The sequence below is a fragment of the Balaenoptera ricei genome, chromosome 5 (genome assembly GCF_028023285.1).
Source record: "Balaenoptera ricei isolate mBalRic1 chromosome 5, mBalRic1.hap2, whole genome shotgun sequence".
In the NCBI taxonomy this organism is placed as follows: Eukaryota; Metazoa; Chordata; class Mammalia; order Artiodactyla; family Balaenopteridae; genus Balaenoptera; species Balaenoptera ricei.
The window spans coordinates 120,125,903-120,149,584 of record NC_082643.1 but is presented as its reverse complement, the minus strand read 5'-3'; the positions used below and the strand labels follow the sequence as shown (position 1 = coordinate 120,149,584).

At 34.8% G+C, this 23,682-nt stretch overlaps 1 long non-coding RNA gene across 1 annotated transcript in view; it reads left to right on the top strand.

Annotated features, from left to right (window-relative positions):
* The window catches only part of LOC132366637 (uncharacterized), a 37,692-nt gene that overhangs the window by 3,061 nt on the left and 10,949 nt on the right, over positions 1 to 23,682 (top strand). The window lies entirely within an intron of this gene.

Genomic DNA, 23,682 nt, shown 5'->3' with positions numbered 1-23,682 from the left:
TGGATTCAATGTTAACTTCAATAATCAATAAAATAATTATGACTGATAACAAAGGGTATTATTCTATAGAAATAAATGGCTGGAATTATTGGTAATAAATCTAGGAAGTAACTGCGTACCACAGAGAACAGCACCAGACTTCTTTCAGCTGCTTGCATGGGTTGTGTTTTTTAAGGGACACGATCTTTATGATTTCTTTCCTTCTACTAATTTTGGGTTTTGTTTGTTCTTCTTTCTCTGGTTGCTTTAGGTACTGCATCAATATACTGGGCTCCAGTATACTGGAGTCCCACACTCCTTAGAACAGCTCCAGTGGTGTAGCAATATTTAACCCCAAATCCATGTCCTTCGCTCTTTTTTTCCCCCATGAGTGTCTTAGGATCAAAATGATGCCTCAGCTATACTGTATTTGGGCAAACCAGTGCCTCTTTTCCATGACTACTTTATGGGCTTCAGCTGCCTGTGTTTAAGTGAGTGTACTGTGATGTGATAAACCTATTTCGAATGCTAGCTATGTGATTGCTTCCGCATCTGTAAAAGGTAATAATACTTATCTCAAAAAATTGCTTAGAGGAGTAAATGTAGACTGCCTAACCAAATATCTGGCGCATATTAAGTACTCAATAAATGTTAATTATTACTATTATAGTTAGCTCCCAAATTGCTTTTTTAAGGAGTTTATAGCTATTCGGGATGCTTGTTACTGTGTGAATACTGCCTCAAATTTTGTTTGCTTCACAAACAGTTTTACTGACAGGTAGTACTATTCAACTCCATTTCACAGTAAAAAAAATTCCTTTTTGTGTTAAGTGGAAAAGAATAGGAGATAAGGAATCCAACAGAAGGAAACTGCCAATGACACAGCCACTGGCTGCCCTGGGAGCAGAGCTAAAGGGGAGGTTTTAGGAGCAAATGTGTCCCCCTTTTGTTTCCACCTTTTTCCATGAATCCTGCTAACTCAGGCTTGCCCTGAATGGCAAAAGGGGAGAAGGGCAGGGGTTAGTGGTGGCTCCTGGCCATGGTGTGCTCTGCGGCTCTCCGAGGGCAGGAGCAGTTGCCAAGAGAAACACCAAGCCCTGTAGATGTAGGAGGAATGTTTCTATCAGCCACTTATTTAAGGTTCCAGTCACTCATTTATTTATGTATTGATATTTAAAATATTTGTTAAGTACCTTGTGGCTGGTATAGGTCATGAAAAAATAAGACAGATTACCCGTCCTTAAGAGGTTCATAATCTAATACTATAGACAGCCAATGAAATAGAAGTCCAGGGTGTGATGAGAGGGCATAGTGAGGCCATGAGGAAGGCACGGGGCGGGGGGGGGGGGGGGGCGGGCGGGCAGGATAGGCTCGTGTCCGAAGGACTTAGGTTTGTGATACTCTCCACTTAGAAATGCCAGCAAGGTCATAAGATCTATGATGGTTGTTTCTGATAAACTAAAAAGGACTTGTGGACTACTTCCCTCCAGAGTTCCTCCAATCCAATAGAATCACAGCTTTTGTAGGATGAAGCAAGACAAGTCAAAGTTTAAATGTTAAAAGAGCATATTTAACGCCTGAGGGAAAATGTAGGAAATCTGTCAGGAACTGGTTGAGAGGAGCCATGAAGCACGATTTCAGTGCAAGGGAAACATTTGAAATTACCCTCTTGGGTGATGGAACTAAAAGAAAAATAAACTCTAGTTTTCAAAAATTCAGAGGACTTTTCCTTTTTAGTTTTTAATTTTTAAAAAAGTTTTTGGACTTTTCCTTTTTAAATAGTAAGTTTCAAGATATTTTATCCATTTTTCTCAATGCCTAAGTTCTAAGTAGTACACTCTATGTTTTTAAAAACACACCAAAGTGATAGGTTTTACTTAACTTGGGGATGGAGGTCTTTTTTTTTTTCTTTTTCTTTCCTTGACAGACAGATCTTTTCCCCAATGTTTGGTGTTGAGCATTTATTTACATTTTCTTTTCCATGAGGAGAATTAAATTTGGTAATAAGTCCCATTATCTAGCCATGCTTTTTTTTTTTTTTTTTAGCCATGCTTTTAAAATGAGATGCCTTTTGCCAAAGTGAAGTCACTGAATTTTTTCCTAAAGAGAACTGCAGAGCAAATGTTGCCATTCCTTAGGGTGGCCGCTGTCAGTCCTATACTCTTGCTAGAGAAATACCTAGTGGTCTCTAGACATTCTCATGGGTGAAACCTGCTTTTTCAATTGAATAATTCTCTGCCAACCTAGATTGAAAACAATTAAATCCTGCTTAGATATCAAATTATACATCTTTCAAGTGTTTCTTTTCCATTTGAAACCTTAGGGAAGGAAAAGTGGGTAGCTAAAGACATGATTTCTTTGCTTGAAATTGTAGATCGAATCATATGTAAATAGAAGGAAACTTTCAGAGTGAATAAAACTATTGTATATGATTTTTAAATTCCTAGGTTTTAATTTTTTTAGCATGAGAAATGTCAAAAATACTTAATGAAGCAAGAATAGGATGGAAATAGAAATGCTAAAATAATGAAGATTTTACCACTTTTGCTCTATTCAGTTGTTTGCTTATTTCTTTGTTAAAATATTTTAAAGATCATTGCTTTTGTTCACTTAACAACCTATCTGGGTAACCACTACATATCAGTTTATATAGATGTTATTCATCCTTTTTCTGGCTGCATAGTACTCTTTCATAGAGATGTACCATAATTTATTGTCTTCTATGGTTGGGCATTTTGCTTGTTTCTAATGTTTTGCTATCGGTGATGAAATTCATGCACTTGGAGTACTGTATTTTAAGAGATGCATATGTCTTCTAGATAAATTCCTAGAAGGATTCCTAGAAAGATTCTATAAGTTATATTGCTTGTTCAAATGCAAATGTCATTTTGGGTATTGCCAAATTCCCCTCCAATGTATTTTCTGTTTGCCTTGCCAACATAGTGAGTTGTCAATTATTTAAGTTTCTACCACTCTTAGGCAAGGAATGACATCACAATATCATTTTCATTCACATTTCTTTTATAAATAAAGCATTGGATATTCCATATGTTTAAGGAGACATTATCTCCTAGATTGTCATTTGTATTTTATTTCATTTATTATTTTTTCTTTCTTTTCTTTTTTTTTAACTTGTTTTATATTGGAGCACAGTTGATTAACAATGTTGTGTTAGTTTCAAGTGTACAGCAAAGTGATTCAGTTATACATATACATGTATCTATTCCTTTTCAAATTCTTTCATTTGTATTTTAAATTACTTATGATGTTTCTTGCAAAGACTTACAAAAAGTCATAATATTTATTACTCTCATGTCAGTGTTTCTGGATTTGGCATCATAATGTATTTACCTTTGTTTTGTTCTAATACTTGTACATATATTTCTTTTTCATTTAATCTTTGAGTCATTTGGTTATTTATTTTGGTTGTCATATGAGTTATGAATCCATTTTTTTGGCAAATGTTACATGTAGTTTTTGGAAGACGCCTTTTGTATCAGGTTTAGAAATTTCCCTTTTATTTATAGTTCACTGAGAGTTATCATGAATGGGTGTGGATTTTGTAAACTACTTTTTCTGCATCATTTGGTTTGATCATGTGGTTTACCTTTATATGTTGTTAATATAGTGGATTATATAACTTAATTTTTGGATATATCACTACCCTTGCATTCCCAGTCAAAAACCCACTTTACTGCTAGATTTTATTTGATTTGATAATATTTTTAAGGAGTTTTATATCTATTCTATAGTTTTGGTTTTTTCCTTCTTTTTGTACTGTCTTTTAACTTTTTCTTTTTTTTTTAGTACCAAGGAAATACTCATTTCATAAAATGAGTTGAAAAGTGTTCCCTTTTATTTTCAGGAAGAAATGGTTTAGAATTGGCCAAGGTTATTCTTTATTGTTTGATGAAATTCTCCATTGAAACTCTCATAGCCTGGAGGTTTGTTTTTTAAGAAGGTTTTTAATTATGAGTTTAATTTCTTTAACAATTATAATTCTGTTCAGGTTATGTATTTCATCTTGGTGAGATTTGGCAGTTTATGATTTTTAAGGAATTGGTGCAATCCATTTAAGTTGTCAGATTTATGTGTGTAGAAATTCTTCAACCTGACATTTAAAAAAAAAAACCACAGGAAACATTATATTTAGTAGTTTCCTAACTTTGTTAATTAGTCAATGATAACTGCCCTCACAGTTTTATTTGTACTAATGAGTCTAGGTATTGTAACAAGACAAGAAAAAAAATATACTTGAAACGATAAGGGAGTTAAGCACATCTCAGGGTATAACATTAGTATATAAAAATAATCTGTTTTTAAATACTAAAATAAGTGGAAATTGAAAAAAAAATTTACAGTCACATCAAAACATGAACTGCTTTAACAACAGATATACCAGACTTGTATATCCAAAACTATAAAACATTTCTAAGATAAACTTAAAAAGAACTAAATAGATGAAGAGATATGCCATGTTTATAGATCAGAAGAAACAATATTATTAAGATTTTTTGTTGCAAATTTATCTGTTGAGTTACAGCAATTCCAATCAAAATCCAAGCAGACTTTTTTGTTGGTATTATCAATCTGATTTTAGAATTTATTTGGAAATCATCATGGACCAAAATGTAAAACCTATAATTCTAAAATTTCTTGAAGAAAACAGAAGAAATTCCTTGGCTTAGACAAGGTTTTCTTAGGACACAAAAAGAATGAATCATAAAAGAAAAAAATTATACATTTTGCTGCATCAAAATTAAAAACTGCTTTCCAAAAACATTTAACAAAATGAAAAGATTTTTGTGTATGGTGTTAGGAGTGTTCTAATTTCATTATTTATGGATTAAAGACCTAAATGTAAGGCCGGACACTATAAAACTCTTAGAGGAAAACATAGGCAGAACACATTTTGACATAAATCACAGCAAGATCTTTTCTGACCCACCTCCTAGAGTAATGAAAATAAAAACAAAAATAAACAAATGGAACCTAATGAAACTTAAAAGCTTTTGCATAGCAAAGGAAACCATAAACAAGATGAAAAGACAACCCTCAGAATGGGAGAAAATATTTGCAAACAAAGCAACTGACAAGGGATTAATCTCCAAAATATACAACAGCTCATGCAGCTCAATAAAAAATAAACAACCCAATCAAAAAATGGGTGGAAGACCTAAATAGACTTTTCTCCAAAGAAGACATACAGATGGCCAAGAGGCAAAGGAAAATATACTCAACATCACTAATTATTAGGGAAATGCAAATCAAAACTACAATGAGGTACCACCTCACACCGGTCAGAATGGCCATCATCAAAAACCCTACAAACAATAAGTGCTGGAGAGGGTGTGGAGGAAAGGGAACCCTCCTGCACTGTTGGTGGAAATGTAAACTGATACAGCCACTATGGAGAACAGTATGAAGTTTCCTTAAAAAACTAAAAATAGAACTACCATATGACCCAGCAATCCCACTCCTGGGCATATACCTGGAGAAAACCACAATTCCAAAAGATACATGCACCCCAATGTTCATTGAAGCACTATTTACAATAGCTGGGACACGGAAGCAACCTAAATGTCCATCAACAGAGGAATGGATAAAGAAGATGTGGTACATATATACAATGGAATATTACTCAGCCATAGAAAGGAACGAAATTGTGCCATTTTTAGAGATGTGGATGGACGTAGAGACTGTTATACAGAGTGAAGTAAGTCAGAAAGAGAAAAACAAATATCGCATATTAATGCATATATGTGGAATTTAGAAAAATCGTACAGATGAACCTTTTTGCAAAGCAGAAATAGAGACACAGATGTAGAGAACAAACGTATGGACACCAACGCTGGGAGGTGGGATGGATTGGGAGATTGGGATTGAGGTATGTACACTACTATGTATGAAGTAGATGGCTGGTGAGGTCCTACTATATAGTAGAGGGGACCAAAAATAAGAAGGTACAATCTGTTTGCAGGACATATGTTAAGTTAACCTTAAAAATGCATTCCAATATACACTGGGTGCAAATACTGTTTGAGTCCACTTAAACAAGGTACCTAGATTAGTCAAATTCATAGAGTCAGAAAGTACATTGGTAGATGCTAGGGGCTGGGGGGTGGGGGGCAGGGAAATGGGGAGTTAATGTTTAATAGGGACAGAGTTTCAGTTTAGGAAAGTGAAAAATTCAGGAGATGGATGATGATGAGAGTTGCACAACAATGTGAATGTACTTAGTGCCACTGAACTGTACAGTTAAATATGGTTAACAGAGTATGTTTTATACTATGTGACTTTCAACACATTAAAAAAAGAAAACCACTGAATTTGTTATTGTATAATATACGTTTAACAAACTTTTATTCTGGAATAATTTCAGATCTACAGAAAGGTTGCAAGGATAGTACAGAGAGTTTCTGTACACGCTTCACCTAGCTTCTCCCAAATGATAATATTGTAAATAACCATTTGTCAAAACTAAGAAATTAACATAGGTGCAATGCAATTAACTAAACTACAGATTTTATTTGGATTTTTCCGCTAATACTCATTTACTGTTCCAGCATCCAATCCAGGATATTTTGTTGCATTTAATCCTGACTTCTCCTTTGTCTCCTCTAAACTATGATAGTTTCTCTATTTTCCTTGTTTCTCATGACCTTGACAATTTTGAAGAGGACTGGCCAGGTATTTTTTAGAATTTTTGTTTGTTTGATATTTTTTCATTGTTAATCTACGTTTATGGATTTGGGGGAGGAAATATATTTTATTTAATGCTAAACATATAAAAGAAGTTATTTAGATAGCAGTCCTAGTGTAAGCTTACTAGAAGACCAATTACATTTTTAAAAAGTCCCATTTCCTAACAGTCAATAAATTCTTTTCATGTCAGTCATCAGCACACCAGAATTGGGAATATATTTTTTATTTAAAATATGGATCTGTTTCATGTCTGAAATTTTGCTTGTGTCCAGGTGTAAGCAATAGGTAAATGTCTTTTTTTTTTTTTTTTTTTTTTGGCTGCATCAGGTCTTAGTTGTGGCATGCAGGATCTTTTGTTGTGGTGTGCAGGCTTCAGAGCATGTGGGCTCTGTAGTTGCAGCATGCAGGCTCTCTAGTTGTGGCACACGGGCTTAGTTGCCCCGTGGCTTGTGGGATCTTAGTTCCCCAACCAGGGATCGAACCCGTGTCCCCTGCATTGGGAGGTGGATTCTTTTTTTTTCTTTAACATCTTTATAGGAGTATAATTGCTTTACAATGGTGAGTTAGTTTCTGCTGTATAACAAAGTGAATCAGCTATACATACATATATATCCCCATATCTCCTCCCTCTTGCATCTCCCTCCCACCCTCCCTATCCCACCCCTCTAGGTGGTCGCAAAGCACCGAGCTGATCTCCCTGTGCTATGTGGCTGCTTCCCACTAGCTATCGATTTTACATTTGGTAGTGTATATATGTCCATGCCACTCTCTCACTTCGTCCCAACTTCCCCTTCCCCCTCCCCGTGTCCTCAAGTCCATTCTCTACATCTGCGTCTTTATTCCAGTCTTGCCCCTAGGTTCTTCATGACTTTTTTTTTTTTTCCCTTAGATTCCATATATATGTGTTAGCATACGGTATTGATTTTTCTCTTTCTGACTTACTTCACTCTGTATGACAGTCTCTAAGTCCATCCACCTCACTACAAATAACTCAATTTCGTTTCTTTTTATGGCTGAGTAATATTCCATTGTATATATGTACCACAAATTCTTTATCCATCATCTGTTGATGGACACTTGGGTTGCTTCCATGTCCTGGCTATTGTAAATAGAGCTGCAGTGAACATTTTGGTACATGACTCTTTTTGAATTATGGTTTTCTCAGGGTAGATGCCCAGTAGTGGGACTGCTGGGTCATATGGTAGTTCTATTTTTAGTTTTTTAAGGAAGCTCCATACTGTTCTCCATAGTGGCTGTATCAATTTACATTCCCACCAACAGTGCAGGAGGGTTCCCTTTTCTCTACACCCTCTCCAGCATTTATTGTTTGTAGATTTTTTGAGGATGGCCATTCTGACTAGTGTGAGGTGATGGGGAGGTGGATTCTTAACCCCTGGACCACCAGGGAAGTCCCAGCAATGGGTAATGTCTTTTAATTGGCATTGATACTTGCCGATGGTCCTTTGAAAGAAAAAGTTGCTGCTGCTGCTCTTTTTAACCTTCCTCTTCCTCCGCCTTTTTCTCCCCCCCTTCCTCTTCTCCTCCTTTTTATTAGGCAATTGCTGTGATTTTCATAAACTCTACACAGCCTTAAGATTTAGTGAAATGTTTCCTTATAACATCCCACATACTTTCTATATTTGAACAAAGTCTTTGCTGTAATAACTAGCACTAATAAAGATAATTCTTACGGCAGTTTATTTGTTCATTTCTATCCTAGGTGTGTTTTTTTTTTAAATTCTATCTTTTAACCTGTCATGTTCTTGAAAATGTGTCTTCTCATTGAAGCTATATATTTAGGGCTTCTCATATCCCCACTTGAGGCAGGTGACATTAACTATTAGAACTATGCAATGTGTTTCAGTGTGCCTCTTGTCCTTAACTCTTGAAGATACTGTTATGGCTACCAAGAGTATTTGTATATTCACCACCACAACTGCTTGCCAAGTGGCCATTACTCATTCTATGATAAATTATAATTCACAAGCAAAATGTGTTCAAGACAGTAAGAGTATAAATTTGTCAACCAGAATTGTAAGAATACTCAAGATAGGAAAACAAAGTCCTCTAGAAAAGTTTTAAGTGATTTTTGAGAGATTAGAGCTAGAAATTCATAGTTAGAGAGACACATACACAGTTTGGTCAAGACAGAGCAGAGAGTAAAAAATGGGCAATTGAGAGCACTCGTCAGTAACTGTAAAATACATGGCATTCATATATTATGATGTTTTTGATTATTACATGTTTATGATTTTATTATATTACAGGTTTTTAACATGGGACTTTTGTTTAAGAGCACTTTCTTGGCTAGGGTGAAAAACTACTCATCTGAATTTCATACAATATTAAATAATAATTTACTATTAACATAAAAGAAAAATAACGGTGGGCACTTACATAGTACATATCACGTACAGAGACTAAAGTTTAAGGATAGGAAGAACAAATTCCCCAAGGAAGGCAACGTGAGTTTATAATGAGGGGAATGTCTATATCCATCCCATGGTTTCCTGTTTCATGTTTTATACCTGTTAGGGGAACAGCAAATACAGTACTCATTGATATAGGGTATATTCTCTGTCATTGAGGATGGACCTCACTCTCTCAGGGTCTTAATTCCAAGCTCTTGCCTCAGTTGTACCTTCAAAAGGCCTTTCAATTGCACTATCAGGCTGGCAGCCTCTGAGTAGGGTATGTGATAAGGGCAGTGAATCCAATGGGAATTGCCACACCTCCTTTGCTCTAAAGTGAGTACCTTGTTCTTTTTTTTATTATTAATTTTTATCGGAGTATAATTGCTTTACAATGTTGTGTTAGTTTCTGCTGTACAGCAAAGTGAATCAGCTATATGTATACATATATCCTCTCTTCCTTGTTCCCAGTATTTTCTGGGATCCTGTATCTATGGATCAGATACCGTAAGCTTTTGGAGAGTGATGCTGGCTGAGGCTCTGCTGGCAGCCATGCACACAAAGTAATCACGTATCATGTCCCAAATTTTTGAAGCAGTAGGTTTTTCCAGCATTTACAATACTGTACTAGTAGAAATGGGCAATGCCTGGGTCTTTGAAAAAAGTAATAAAATAAATCATCGGTTAGCTATCCTAAACATGATATATAGTGAAATCTATGTGTATTTATATATAAATTAAGAAAAGATAGTAGGGAAATTTTAATAAAAGAAAATTAAAAATTCATCTCATGATTGCTCTCAGATCCATTTCCTGGATTTCCTTGTTCTGCTCTGTGTCAGTGGGAGCTATATTTCCCCAGCTCCCTGGCTGTCTGTCTTTCCCAAGGAAAATCCAGGATATTTTCTAACACTCACATTCAGATAGTGCATTAGAAGCCATCTACGTCTTTTCTGTGATTCTAACTCTCACTACACAGTCCCTCCCTTTCATGGTCTCTGCTTCCCCCAGGCCTCTTCTGCTGGGTTCTTGTTCTCACTTCACAGCCCTGGTTTCTGGGATCTGGTAATATTACCTGTTTCCTCTGTCCCTTTAGGATAGCGGATTCCTGCTATTGCTTTCTTTGGGGTTCCCCACTGTCTTTTGTTTAGCCATTCAGCTTTTCCATCACTTATAAAACCAATTCCCTATATTAAATGTCCTCTATTTGAAAACCTTGAGTGGTTTCTGTTTTCCTGACTAGTGACTAATGTGAATAATTGGCTTATCTCTATTGAAACTTGAAACCTGGATGAAAGGAATAGTTTTCAAAGAAAATATAACTTAATCAAATTAACTTCAGAAGAGATGAACTCAGCACAACAATCTAGAAGAATCAGACTCATTAAAGGTTTAGCATTACCTCCTCCCGCCAACAAAACAAAACCAGAAACAAGGCCCAAAGTTCTATCTATGCTATATTGTCTAGATAATCCCATGATGTTTCAAAAGTAAAGTTTCTGATTTACTTTTATGGAAGAAATTTGACACTGATATCAAAACCTGACAATGAAGACATCAAGAAGAAAAACCTAGGACCAATCTAATTTGTTTCATGAGTAAATGAAAACATTCATTATGTCAATGAAAACATTCTAAATAAAATATCCACTAAAAATTACAGGACAATATTAACAAAGTAAAATCTGACTGTGAATGGAAAACACTCTTACATACATTTCTTAATATAAGGAATCCCGCAGATCCATCACTTATACTCCTTTATATACAAAAGGAAACCAGGCTAATAAAATTAAGACTCACTAAAAAATAAAAGTAGCCAATATTCATATCTTTATCAATCAGATATTCCAATTTTGACATTATCAATCAAGATAACCATTTAACAAGCAAGACCAATTGATATTAAAGATTATATTCTATAATCTCCAACAATAAGTATTCAAACTTCAAGGTCTGGGGAAAATCATTTATTTTGCAAACAAATTACAAATACATTTGTTATGACTGCAGAAGACAGACAAGGATGACTAAAGTTTAAATTTTTATACTATTCTGTGTTTAGGACCAGAAAGTAATAACATTTTTACTCTTATCACTATTCTCAATTTGACATCTCATCAATGCAGATTCTTCAGCCTTAATTTATCAGCCCAAGTGGCATTGGTATCTCTTGCTATTGTGAAAAGCGTTTTCTCTCTTCTCAATTCTCTAAAGTTCTTTTCCTAAAAGTTGTAATAAAGAGTGCTTGCATTTATAAATTTACATAGGAAGCAATCTATTTGTTAAATATTAGATGGCAAAGTTGAGAGCCTAAATAAAACTAAATACTAACCAAAATGGGTAGCTAGATATAGATTACATGGGTCATAAAAACACATTAAAATATTAAATTAACACAAATACTGATCTCTTTAAAGACAACACACAACCATAATATGTCACTTCAACAGACTTTGGAGACTAGTGGTGAGTGAGCATCATCAATTCAAGGAATAGTTAATATTGGTCAATACACAAGAAAAGTTGAAATGTAAAATATTACAGTTCATATATGAAAGAAATTTGATAGAAAATTCCCCCAATTTGACAACTGTCCTAAAAATTTACACGACATCATCAAGAAATATTTGTTAAATTGAAAGTAATTTCTAAACTTTCAAACGTAAAAACAAAGTTTAATCACCTATTAAAGGACACAGATTTATTTTCTCCACAGAAAAGGTATTACCAAATTGTCATATGAAGAAACTATCAGAATGTATAGCTAAAAATTGTAAGAAAAATATGTTTCAGACAATAAAAATATTATTTTTCTAGACATTGTGATGATGTTTGTGGAATTTATCAGCTTTTATTTATTTAATAAATTTGTTTATTTATTTTTGGCTGCTTTGGGTCTCTGTTGCTGCACGCAGGCTTTCTCTAGATGCGGCGAGTGGGGGCTACTCTTTGTTGCGGTGAGCGGGCTTCTCATTGCGGTGGCTTCTCTTGTTGCGGAGCACAGGCTCTAGGCATGCGGGCTTCAGCAGTTGTGCCACATGGGCTCAGTAGTTGTAGCTCGTGGGCTCTAGGACGCAGGCTCAGTAGTTGTGGCACATGGGCTTAGTTGCTTAGTAGCATGTGGGATCTTCCAGGACCAGGGCTTGAACTCGTGTCCCCTGCATTGGCAGGCGGATTCTTCACCACTGCGCCACCAGGGAAACCCTATCAGCTTTTATTTTATTTTATTTTTATTTATTTATTTTATCGGAGTATAGTTGATTTACAGTGTTGTGTTAATTTCTTCTGTACAGCAAAGTGACTCAGTTATGCACATATATATATATTCTTTTTTGTATTCTTTTCCATTATGGTTTATCCCAGGAGATTGGATATAGTTCCCTGTTTATACAGTAGGACCTTGTTGTTTATCCATTCTAAATGTAATAGTTAGCTTCTACTAACCCCAAACTCCCAATCCATGCCTCCTTCTCTCTCCCCTCCCCCTTGGCAACTACAAGTCTGTTCTCTATGTCTGTGAGTCTGTTTCTGTTTTGTAGATAGGTTCATTGGGCCATGTTTTAGATTCCACATGTAACTGATAGCATATTGTATTTGTCTTTCTCTTTCTGACTTATTTCACTTAGTATGATAATCTTTAGTGTCATCTATGTTGCTGCAAATGACATTATTTCATTCTTTATTATGGGCGAGTAGTATTCCATTGTGTGTATGTACCACATCTTCTTTATCCATTCATATGTCAATGAACATTTAGGTTGTTTCCATGTCCTGGCTATTGTGAATAGTGCTGCAGTGAACATAGGGGTGCATGTATCTTTTTAAATTATAGTTTTGTGTGGATATATGCTCAGGGGTGGGAGTGCTGGGTCGTATGGTAATTCTATTTTTAGTTTTCTGAGGAACCTCCATACTGTTTTCCATACTGGCTGCACCAACTTACATTCCCACCAATAGCGTAGGAGAGTTCCCTCTTCTCCACATCCTCTCCAGCATTTGTTATTTGTAGACTTTTTAATGATGGCTACTCTGACCAGTGTGAGATGGTACCTCACTGTAGTTTTGATTTGCATTTCTCTAATAATTAGTGATGTTAAACAGCTTTTCATGTGTCTGTTAGCCATCTGTATGTCTTCTTTGGAGAAATGTCTATTTAGGTCTTCTGCCCACTTTTTGATTGGATTGTTTGCTTTTTGTTGTTGAGTTGTATGAGCTGTTTGTACATTTTGGAGATTAAGCCCTTCTTGGTCACATCGTTTGCAAATATTTTCCCCCTTTCCATAGATTGTCTTTTTGTTTTGTTTATGGTTTCCTTTGCTGTGTAAAAGATTTTAAGTTTCACTAGGTCCCATTTGTTTATTTTTGTTTTTATTTCTATTACCTTGGGAGACTGACCTAAGAAACAATTGGTACGATTTATGTCAGAAAATGTTTTGCCTATGCTTTCTTCTAGGAGATTTATGGTGTCATGCCTTAGGTTTAAGTCTTTAAGCCATTTTGAGTTTGTTTTTGTTCATGGTGTGAGGGTGTGTTCTAACTTCATTGATTTACATGCAGCTGTCCAATTTTCCCAGCACCACTTGCTTAAAGGACTGTCTTATTCCCATTATATATTCTTGCCTCCTTTGTCTAAGATTAATTGACCTTAGGTATGTGAGTTTATTTCTGGGCTCTCTGTTCTGTTCCATTGATCGATATGTCTGTTTTTGTACCAATACCACACTGATTTGTTTACAGTAGCTTTGTAGTATTGTCTGAAGTCTGGGAGGGTTATGCCTCCTGCTTTTTTTTTTCCCCCCTCAGGATTATCAGCTCTTAAAATGTGCACTGTTGGCTGTGACTTCTTCTTTCCTTTCAACTGAGTATGAACATTTATACCTCAGTATGTATTAGTACTCACTTGTTATTTTTTCTTAAAGAGTGCTTACAAAATTAAATAAGCATAGGGACTACAAAACTTGTCCTTTCTCTAACCTGTCTTGATTCTTAGGGAATTTTTGAAAGTTTGGTAGTGGCATTAGACTTTCAGAATCCAAAGAATGAGAGTTCACACTTGGGGCAATGCCACCTAGGAATTGAGAGACAAGAGGACTCTAGTAGATGGGCTAAGTATATATATTGGACGAGCTACATGCTGTAGTGCCCTCCTGCAGACCAGTGGTGCTCACTATTGAGCATATTACTATGTCTGAGGATGCCTATGCCAAAGACAAGGGTTTAGTGTGTTTATTCCAGCATTTCTCAGAGGTATTTGGTATATATGTGGGCATTTTGAAACATTTTAGGAAATATTGGAATAGAATAGTTGTTAATAACAAATATTGAACCTAAGCAAGAGATTTTTAGCAGCCAGAATGCATAAGACTTTGAAATATCCATTCAAGAGCATTTCCATTGATCTGTGTTTCACTGCTTGAATAGTCAGTGTGATAGTTGGTGCTATTTTCCTGCAGGGAAAAGGGATCCAACAAATGCCAAGATTTTTCCACAGGCGGTCTTTGGCTAAATACGTGCCAAAAAGGACACTCCTTGTGGGAGTTTGGGAGGATTAAAATTCAGCTTTCACTGTTGCTTTTTAAACCCAAGGACACTGCTAGTGAACATTGTCAGTATCTTTCTTGAGCTATTTTGGAAACTTATCATTCAGTGATAGAAAATAATTTTAGATATGAAGAGGAAACAATTGAAAAATTAATCTCCACTTTGGGAGAATTATACTTTTCTTGATTTCTGCCTAATTTGTTTCATGAGTGTTTGATGAATTCATTTTTACTTTTCAAGGAAAAAGAGTGGGCCTGTTTTAATTGGGAATATTTTGATTGCCTGTTTGTTCACATAACAACTTAGGGAAAGTTTTGTTTTCATAGGAACACTAATTCTCCACGTTTAGCTACATTATTTCTAGTAATCTTCTAATATGCGCTTATATTCGAAAGCATGTAGACGGAAAATTTAAGGCCTTCATTTTGAAAAACTAAACATGACAAGAGAACCAATTTTATTTTGTGTGTGTATGGAGAGTTATTTTGATTTTCAAATTGCAAATGTTATTGAAAACTACTTTAGAAAAATTCCTTTCATTTTCTTTTCTTTGCTGTCTGTGCTTTTTGAGACTATTGGCTCATGTATTTGGCATGAATATAAACAACATAAGGACGACCAAAAGGAAATTAATCCATCACAGTTCTAATTTCAATTTGCCTATTTTTATCATTCACGTTTTTGCCATCTGGAAATTTTTCCATCACTAGCTAAAAATATAATACTCCTTTTCAAATACTTTGGAGTTTTATAGACTGACACATTGAAATTTTATTCTCATTGTGTATGGCATTATTTAGTATGCTTAAAGAAATCTGTTAATTTTAATTAATACATAAAACATACTGCTTACATATATGTATGTGAAAAGATTGATATTTGTATTTATGTGAAATCAAAAAATTAGGAAAATATATATAAATATCAAGATACTGAGTTATTTTGCATGAATGTCCTTGCAAAACTAATAAAAATTAATTTCATAAGTTTTTTTATCATGACAAATAAAATTGTAGTTATGAATATACATGTAGTTTTAAAACCTGACCTAAGGCTATCAAACAAGTAGATATGTACAAAATGGTTAGAAAAATCTTAATAACATAATAAATTTTAACTAGCTAAGTGTTTAACATTTTTGTTTGAAACAAATATAAGCTAATAACAGTATAATTAGAATTTTCTCTACGCTTTGTGAAAAATGTATATTGTAGTGAATGCATATGTGTGTGTTTGGTGTGTATGTGTGTGTATATTTTATACATAACTACAAAGATAACACATTTTATTCAGATATTAAGTTGGTATTGATTCTAGGGCTATTAGAGTCTTGGATTTTGGGGAAAGTTTCTCTTTTTTATAACAATAATTCTAATGTCACTCTACCATATTAAAGATATTTTAGGCAATGTGTTACTTTTATACACTAGAAAAGTAAATGGTGTGAGATTTTACTTGCACATTTGTAGAGATGTACCCATGTCATCCATTAGTGAGGCAAAGAGTAATTTCTAAGGTTAGAAAGAACAGATCTCTCCCTCCGCTCCCCACCCTCTCTCTTTCTCTCTCTCTCATATATATCTCTAAGATATTTGTTTCTTCTCATTATCAGTGTAAATGCTAAATACCTTGTATTAATAAAAAGAGATGTTATTTTACAGAGTAATTTTCCTCACTGCCTTCCTTTTTTTTCCTCAAATTTTCTTAAATATAGTTTCTTTGTTGATACCTCCCTAAACATTTTTGATACTATAGGATCAAACTCTTTGTGCATGTGCTTGATGCATTATTTCCTGATCCCACAGATATTTTTCCTTGTTAGTTTCCATTATTGCTTCTATCATTTTTATTTTCATATATGTTGGTATATTAGTGTTTAATTCTTAATATACAATACAACCTTTTGGAAAAGAATTATCTATGTTTTTTTTTTTTTTAAATATTACTTTATTTATTTATTTATTTATTTTTATTTTATGGCTGTGTTGGGTCTTCGTTTCTGTGCGAGGGCTTTCTCTAGTTGCGGCAAGTGGGGGCCCCTCTTCATCGCGGTGTGCGGACCTCTCACCATTGCGACCTCTCTTGTTGCGGAGCACAGGCTCCAGACGCGCAGGCTCAGCAATTGTGGCTCACGGGCCTAGCCGCTCCGCGGCATGTGGGATCTTCCCAGACCAGGGCTCGAACCCGTGTACCCTGCATTGGCAGGCAGACTTCCAACCACTGCGCCATCAGGGAAGCCCCTATGTTTGTTTTAATATGTATTTTTATTTTTGTAATACTAAGTCTTCTAAAGATTGAATGATAAAATAATAATCAATTCTGGTTAAGGTTAAAAAGTCACAAAGTTTAATAAGCAACAAAGTATCAAAAGTATCAATATGTTATTTTATTTTATTTTTTTTAATGGAGCTTAACAGTATCTTTTTTTTTTAATATTTATTTATTTATTTGCTGTATCAGGTCTTAGTTGCAGTGCATGGTCTCTAGAGTACCCAGGCTCATTAGTTGAGGCATGGGCTTAGTTGTCCTGCAGCATGTGGGATCTCAGCTCCCCGACCAGGGATCGAACCAGCATCCCCTGCATTGCAAGACCAATTCCCAACCACTGGACCACCAGGGAAGTCCCCTCAATATGTTATTTTTAAATTAAAATTCAAGTAATGCTTATTTTTTAACTAAAAATGACACCATAATTATATACAAACTTGTGGATAATGAAAATCAATTTCATGATGATATTAAATTAGCCTTGAAAAGTAAGATAGTTTTGTATTTTTGCCAAGTGTAACCCATATAGAACATGTATATGCATGTATATTGTTGTATGTGGGTAGATATCTACACATATATAAATATGATATACATATGGATATAAATGTATTAATTGCCTTAAATTCCATTCCTTTTATTAAAGAGTCAAATCAGCTTTTTAAAAGCATACTATTTTTAAAACTATAGTATTTCTTGCTATATCCTTTGTTCAGGGATCAATATATCCCCCAATTTAACATATCTTATTAAAATACATCTACTAGTCCATAAATCTTTCACATTAATTTTCTAATAACGGATTTTTTTTTAAGTGTTTTTTTTTTTACATCAGTTTGGTAAACAGGAAGAGGCTTACCATGTTGTTTTTTACGAGAATTCTTTAGAAGTACTACAATATATTGTCTGTTTCCATAAAGCTCATAATGGGAATGAAATGCCTGAGGCAAAACATGTCATCTGTGCCTTCAGAAGTAAAACATCAAAGAAGGATACTATTTGCATATAAATATATGGAAATGTTCATAAGTAAAATCTTTGTGCATTGAGATAAAACAAAAAAGCATTCTTAAAATTTTCTTTCAGAAGCAGTTTCCTAAAATCACAATATAGGGACTATAGGTATAAAATAGTTGACAGTGATGTCTTGTGATCTTTATGTACTCAAAATCCATGAACCTTATTTGGTGAATAGTAGATAAAGAAGAAACTTCAAGGCATATGATATTTCATACTCTACATTTTAGTTATGATCAAAGGTAGCACTTTTTTGGTTAAATGTCAAAATTAGATGCATCAATTTGGTAAGTTTATGAAAATAGTGTAATTTTTATAAAATATGTATTAAAGAAGAGATAAAAATTACAGATGAGATAACATATTTGAAGAGTGTTACTACGCAACAGCAAATCAAAAGACTCTGAATGATGACATATTTAACTGCTCCTGTGTGTATACAGACCTGAGGCATGAAATAGGCTCATCACTAACCTGCATAACCATGAGTGAAAAAATGATTATTATTTGAAGTCATTGAGTTTTGAGTTAGTTATGCAGCACTATTGTGGCAATTGTTAACTGAAACAGAAACCTTGGGATGGAGGAATGAAAAAATAGACAACACTCCCTACCCACCTGTTTTAATAAACAAAATAATAACGTAAATAGCTTGATTAGATATTGGGTTACAGAGAAAAATTCAGCAGGGAAAAGGATTAGGGGTTGTTGGAGGTATCATTTTAAATATAGTAGGAAAGCCTCGCCGAGGAGGGGATTTTAGCTGGTCAGTTTCCCTTAAAAACATACTCTGACACAGAGATTTGTTTAAGTTATAATGGCAACTGGGTGGTAAATCTAGTTTAAAATATAATGACATGTTTGCTGTGTCATTTGGTGTCATCTCCCCTTTCTTCGATCCAAAACTTCTAAACCTACAGAACCAAGAGTCACAGCAAGAGGAAGTATAGACTCTCCCAAATCGGTCATGTTAAAAGGGACCACTCCTACTACATCCTCTTGGTTTCCAGATTTATGTATCACACCAATTAGTGACTTAGTGTTGGTGGGTCAAGCACGCCCTCTGCTGGCTGAAGCCCTGTGGGTAGGAAAGGCAAAAATATATATCAATTCCAGTTACTATGAATTACTGCCCCTTATGTGTTTGAAGGGGTCTAATGTAGTCAACTTTCTACCAAGTAGCTCTTTGGATTTTGAAAAACTTGGTGTCATATTGGTGTCTCAGTTTTGATCTCTTTTGCTAGCACGTTGGACATTTGGTATCACCAGTAGCTAGATCAGCCTTGGTGAGTGAGAGACCACACTGACAGACCCATGTCTAGTCTCCATCCTGGCCACCATGGCCACTCTGTTGCTGTATCCATTTGCCAATACTCTGATGTCTGATGACAGTGACTAACAAAAGACAACAAATAGAGTTAGTCTGTCTACTTTATTGTTGTTTTTTTTTTTACATCACATTTTTTTTTATTCAAACAGAAAGTCACAAAAATTATAATATCCTCATCAGTTCACTCAGTCCCCTGTAATTAATTTTTTTTTCATCTTGATCTTTTGTTAGCACTTTTATGAATTCATCAGTTTTCCATTAGAGTTCTGAAAATGCTTATTCATTCAGTTCAGCAGTACAGTCAGTTACAAGAAACCTGTACTTGTCAGAGTCTTTTCCATGAATTCCTTGAAGATGAAACCCTTTTATTGGAACATTTTTGCAAAAGCATCAGAGTACACCCAGAACTGTCTGTAAATGACAAAAGACTTAAAAATGACCACGGTTAAAGATTTGATGAAAGTTCATAATAATGCAATTGACAAGGAAATTTAGTTATTTCTGAGATACACATTTTAAAGTAATAACTAGAATTATGACTTATAACATTATACCAGTACATATAAGATTTTTAGGAATTTCATATAATGTCTGAAACATTTATATTAACGTAATTCCATACAAATAATCCAAAGAAAGTTTAGTATTCGTTTTTTTTTTAATTTTTAAATTTAATTTTATTTATTTTTTTATACAGCAGGTTCTTATTAGTCATCAATTTTGTACACATCAGTGTATACATGTCAATCCCAATCGCCCAATTCAGCACACCCCCATCCCCACCCTCTGTGTCTTTCCCCCCTTGGTGTCCATACTTTTGTTCTCTACATCTGTGTCTCAACTTCTGCCCTGCAAACCGGTTCATCTGTACCATTTTTCTAGGTTCCACATACATGCGTTAATATACGATATTTGTTTTTCTCTTTCTGACTTACTTCACTCTGTATGACAGTCTCTAGATCCATCCACGTCTCAACAGATGACTCAATTTCGTTCCTTTTTATGGCTGAGTAATATTCCATTGTATATATGTACCACTACTTCTTTATCCATTCGTCTGTCAATGGGCATTTAGGTTGCTTCCATGACCTGGCTATTGTAAATAGTGCTGCAATGAATACTGGGGTGCATGTGTCTCTTTGAATTATGGTTTTCTCTGGGTATATGCCCAGTAGTGGGATTGCTGGATCATATGGTAATTCTATTTTTAGTTTTTTAGGGAACCTCCACACTGTTCTCCATAGTGCCTGTATCAATTTACATTCCCACCAACAGTGCAAGAGGGTTCCCTTTTCTCCACACCCTCTCCAGCATTTGTTGTTTGTAGATTTTCTGATGATGCCCATTCTAACTGGTGTGAGGTGATACCTCGTTGTAGTTTTCATTTTCATTTCTCTAATAATTAGTGATGTTGAGCAGCTTTTCATGTGCCTCTTGGCCATCTGTATGTCTTCTTTGGAGAAGTGTCTATTTAGGTCTTCTGCCCATTTTTGGATTGGGTTTTTTGTTTTTTTAATATTGAGCTGCATGAGCTGTTTATATATTTTGGATATGAATCCTTTGTCCATTGATTCGTTTGCAAATATTTTCTCCAATTCTGAGGGTTGTCTTTTCATCTTGTTTATGGTTTCCTTTGCTGTGCAAAACCTTTTAAGTTTCATTAGGTGCCATTTGTTTATTTTTGTTTTTACTTCCATTACTCTAGGAGGTGGATCAAAAAAGATCTTGCTGTGATTTATGTCAAAGAGTGTTCTTCCTATGTTTTCCTCTAAGAGTTCTATAGTGTCTGGCTTTACATTTAGTTCTCGAATCCATTTTGAGTTTATTTTTGTGTATGGTGTTAGGGAGTGTTCTAATTTCATTCTTTGACATGTAGCTGTCCAGTTTTCTCAGCACCACTTATTGAAGAGACTGTCTTTTCTCCATTGTATATCCTTGCCTCCTTTGTCATACATTAGTTGACCATAGGTGCATGGGTTTATGTCTGGGCTTTCTGTCTTGTTCCATTGATCTATGTTTCTGTTTTTGTGCCAGTACCATATTGTCTTGATTACTGTAGCTTTGTAGTATAGTCTGAAGTCAGGAAGTCTGATTCCTTCAACTCCATTTTTTTCCCTCAAGACTGCTTTGGCTATTCAGAGTCTTTTGTGTCTCCATACAAATTTTAAGATTTTTTGTTCTAGTTCCATAAAAAATGCCAATGGTAATTTGATAGGGATTGCATTGAATCTGTAAATTGCTTTGGGTAATATAGTCATTTTCACAATATTGATTCTTCCAATCCAAAAACATGGTATATCTCTCCATCTGTTGGTATCATCTTTAATTTCTTTCATCAGTGTCTTATAGTTTTCTGCATACAAGTCTTTTGTCTCCCTAGGTAGGTTTGTTCCCAGGTATTTTATTCTTTTTGTTGCAATGGTAAATGAGAGTGTTTCCTTAATTTCTCTTTCAGGTTTTTCATCATTAGTGTATAGGAATGCAAGAGATTTCTGTGCATTAATTTTCTATCCTGCAACTTTACCAAATTCATTGATTAACTCTAGTAGTTTTCTGGTGGTGTTTTTAGGATTCTCTATGTATAGTATCATGTCATCTGCAAACAGTGACAGTTCCACTTCTTTTCCAATTTGTATTCCTTTTATTTCTTTTTCTTCTCTGATTGCCGTGGCTAGGACTTCCAAAACAATGTTGAATAATAGTGGTGAGAGTGGACATCCTTGTCTATTTCCTGATCTTAGAGGAAATGGTTTGAGTTTTTCACCATTGAAAATGATGTTTGCTGTGGGTTTGTCATATATGGCCTTTATTATGTTGAGGTAGGTTCCCTCTATGCCCACTTTCTGGAGAGTTTTTATCATAAATGGGTGTTGAATTTTGTCAAAAGCTTTTTCTGCATCTATTGAGATGATCATATGGTTTTTCTTCTTCAATTTGTTAATATGGTGTATCACATTGATTGATTTGCGTATATTGAAGAACCCTTGCATCCCTAGGATAAATCCCACTTGATCATGGTGTATGATCCTTTTAATGTGTTGTTGGATTCTGTTTGCTAGTAATGTGTTGAGGATTTTTGCATCTATATTCATCAGTGATATTGGTCTGTAATTTTCTTTTCTTGTAGTATCTTTGTCTGGTTTTGGTATCAGGATGATGGTGACCTCATAGAATGAATTTGGGAGTGTTCCTTCCTCTGCAATTTTTTGGAAGAGTTTGAGAAGGATGGGTGTCAGCTCTTCTCTAAATGTTTGATAGAATTCACCTGTGAAGCCATCTGGTTCTGGACTTTTTTTTGTTGGAAGATTTTTAATCACACTTTCAATTTCAGTGCTTGTGATTGGTCTGTTCATATTTTCTATTTCTTCCTGGTTCAGTCTTGGAAGGTTATACCTTTCTAAGAATTTGTCCATTTCTTCCAGGTTTTCCATTTTGTTGGCATAGAGTTGCTTGTGGCAGTCTCTTAGGATGCTTTGTATTTCTGCGGTGTCTGTTGTAACTTCTCCTTTTTCATTTCTAATTTTATTGATTTGAGTCCTCTCCCTCTTTTTCTTGATGAGTCTGGCTAATGGTTTATCAGTTTTGTTTATCTTCTCAAAGAACCAGCTTTTAGTTTTATTGATCTTTGCTATTGTTTTCTTTGTTTCTATTTCATTTATTTCTGCTCTGATCTTGATGATTTCTTTCCTTCTGCTAACTTTGGGTTTTGTTTGTTCTTCTTTCTCTAGTTCCTTTAGGTGTAAGGTTAGATTGTTTACTTGAGATTTTTCTTGTTTCTTGAGGTAGGCTTGTCTAGCTATAAACTTCCCTCTTAGAACTACTTTCACTGCATCCCATAGGTTTTGGATCATCGTGTTTTCATTGTCATTTGTCTCTAGGTATTTTTTGATTTCCTCTTTGATTTCTTCAGTGATCTCTTGCTTATTTAGTAATGTATTGTTTACCCTCCATGTGTTTGTGTTTTTTACATTTTTTCCCCTGTTATTCATTTCTAATCTCATAGCGTTGTGGTCAGAAAAGATGCCTGATATGATTTCAATTTTCTTAAATTTACTGAGGCTTGATTTGTGGCCCAAGATGTGATATATCCTGGAGAATGTTCCGTGTGCACTTGAGAAGAAAGTGTAATCTGCTGTTTTTGGATGGAATGTCCTATAAATATCAATTAAATCTATCTGGTCTATTGTGTCATTTAAAACTTGTGTTTCCTTATTTATTTTCATTTTGGATGATCTGTCCATGGTGTAAGTGAGGTGTTAAAGTCCCCCACTATTATTGAGTTACTGTCGTATTCTTCTTTTATAGCTGTTAGCAGTTGCCTTATGTATTGAGGTGCTCCTATGTTGGGTGCGTATATATGTATAATTGTTATATCTTCTTCTTGGATTGATCCCTTGATCGTTATGTAGTGTCCTTCCTTGTCTCTTG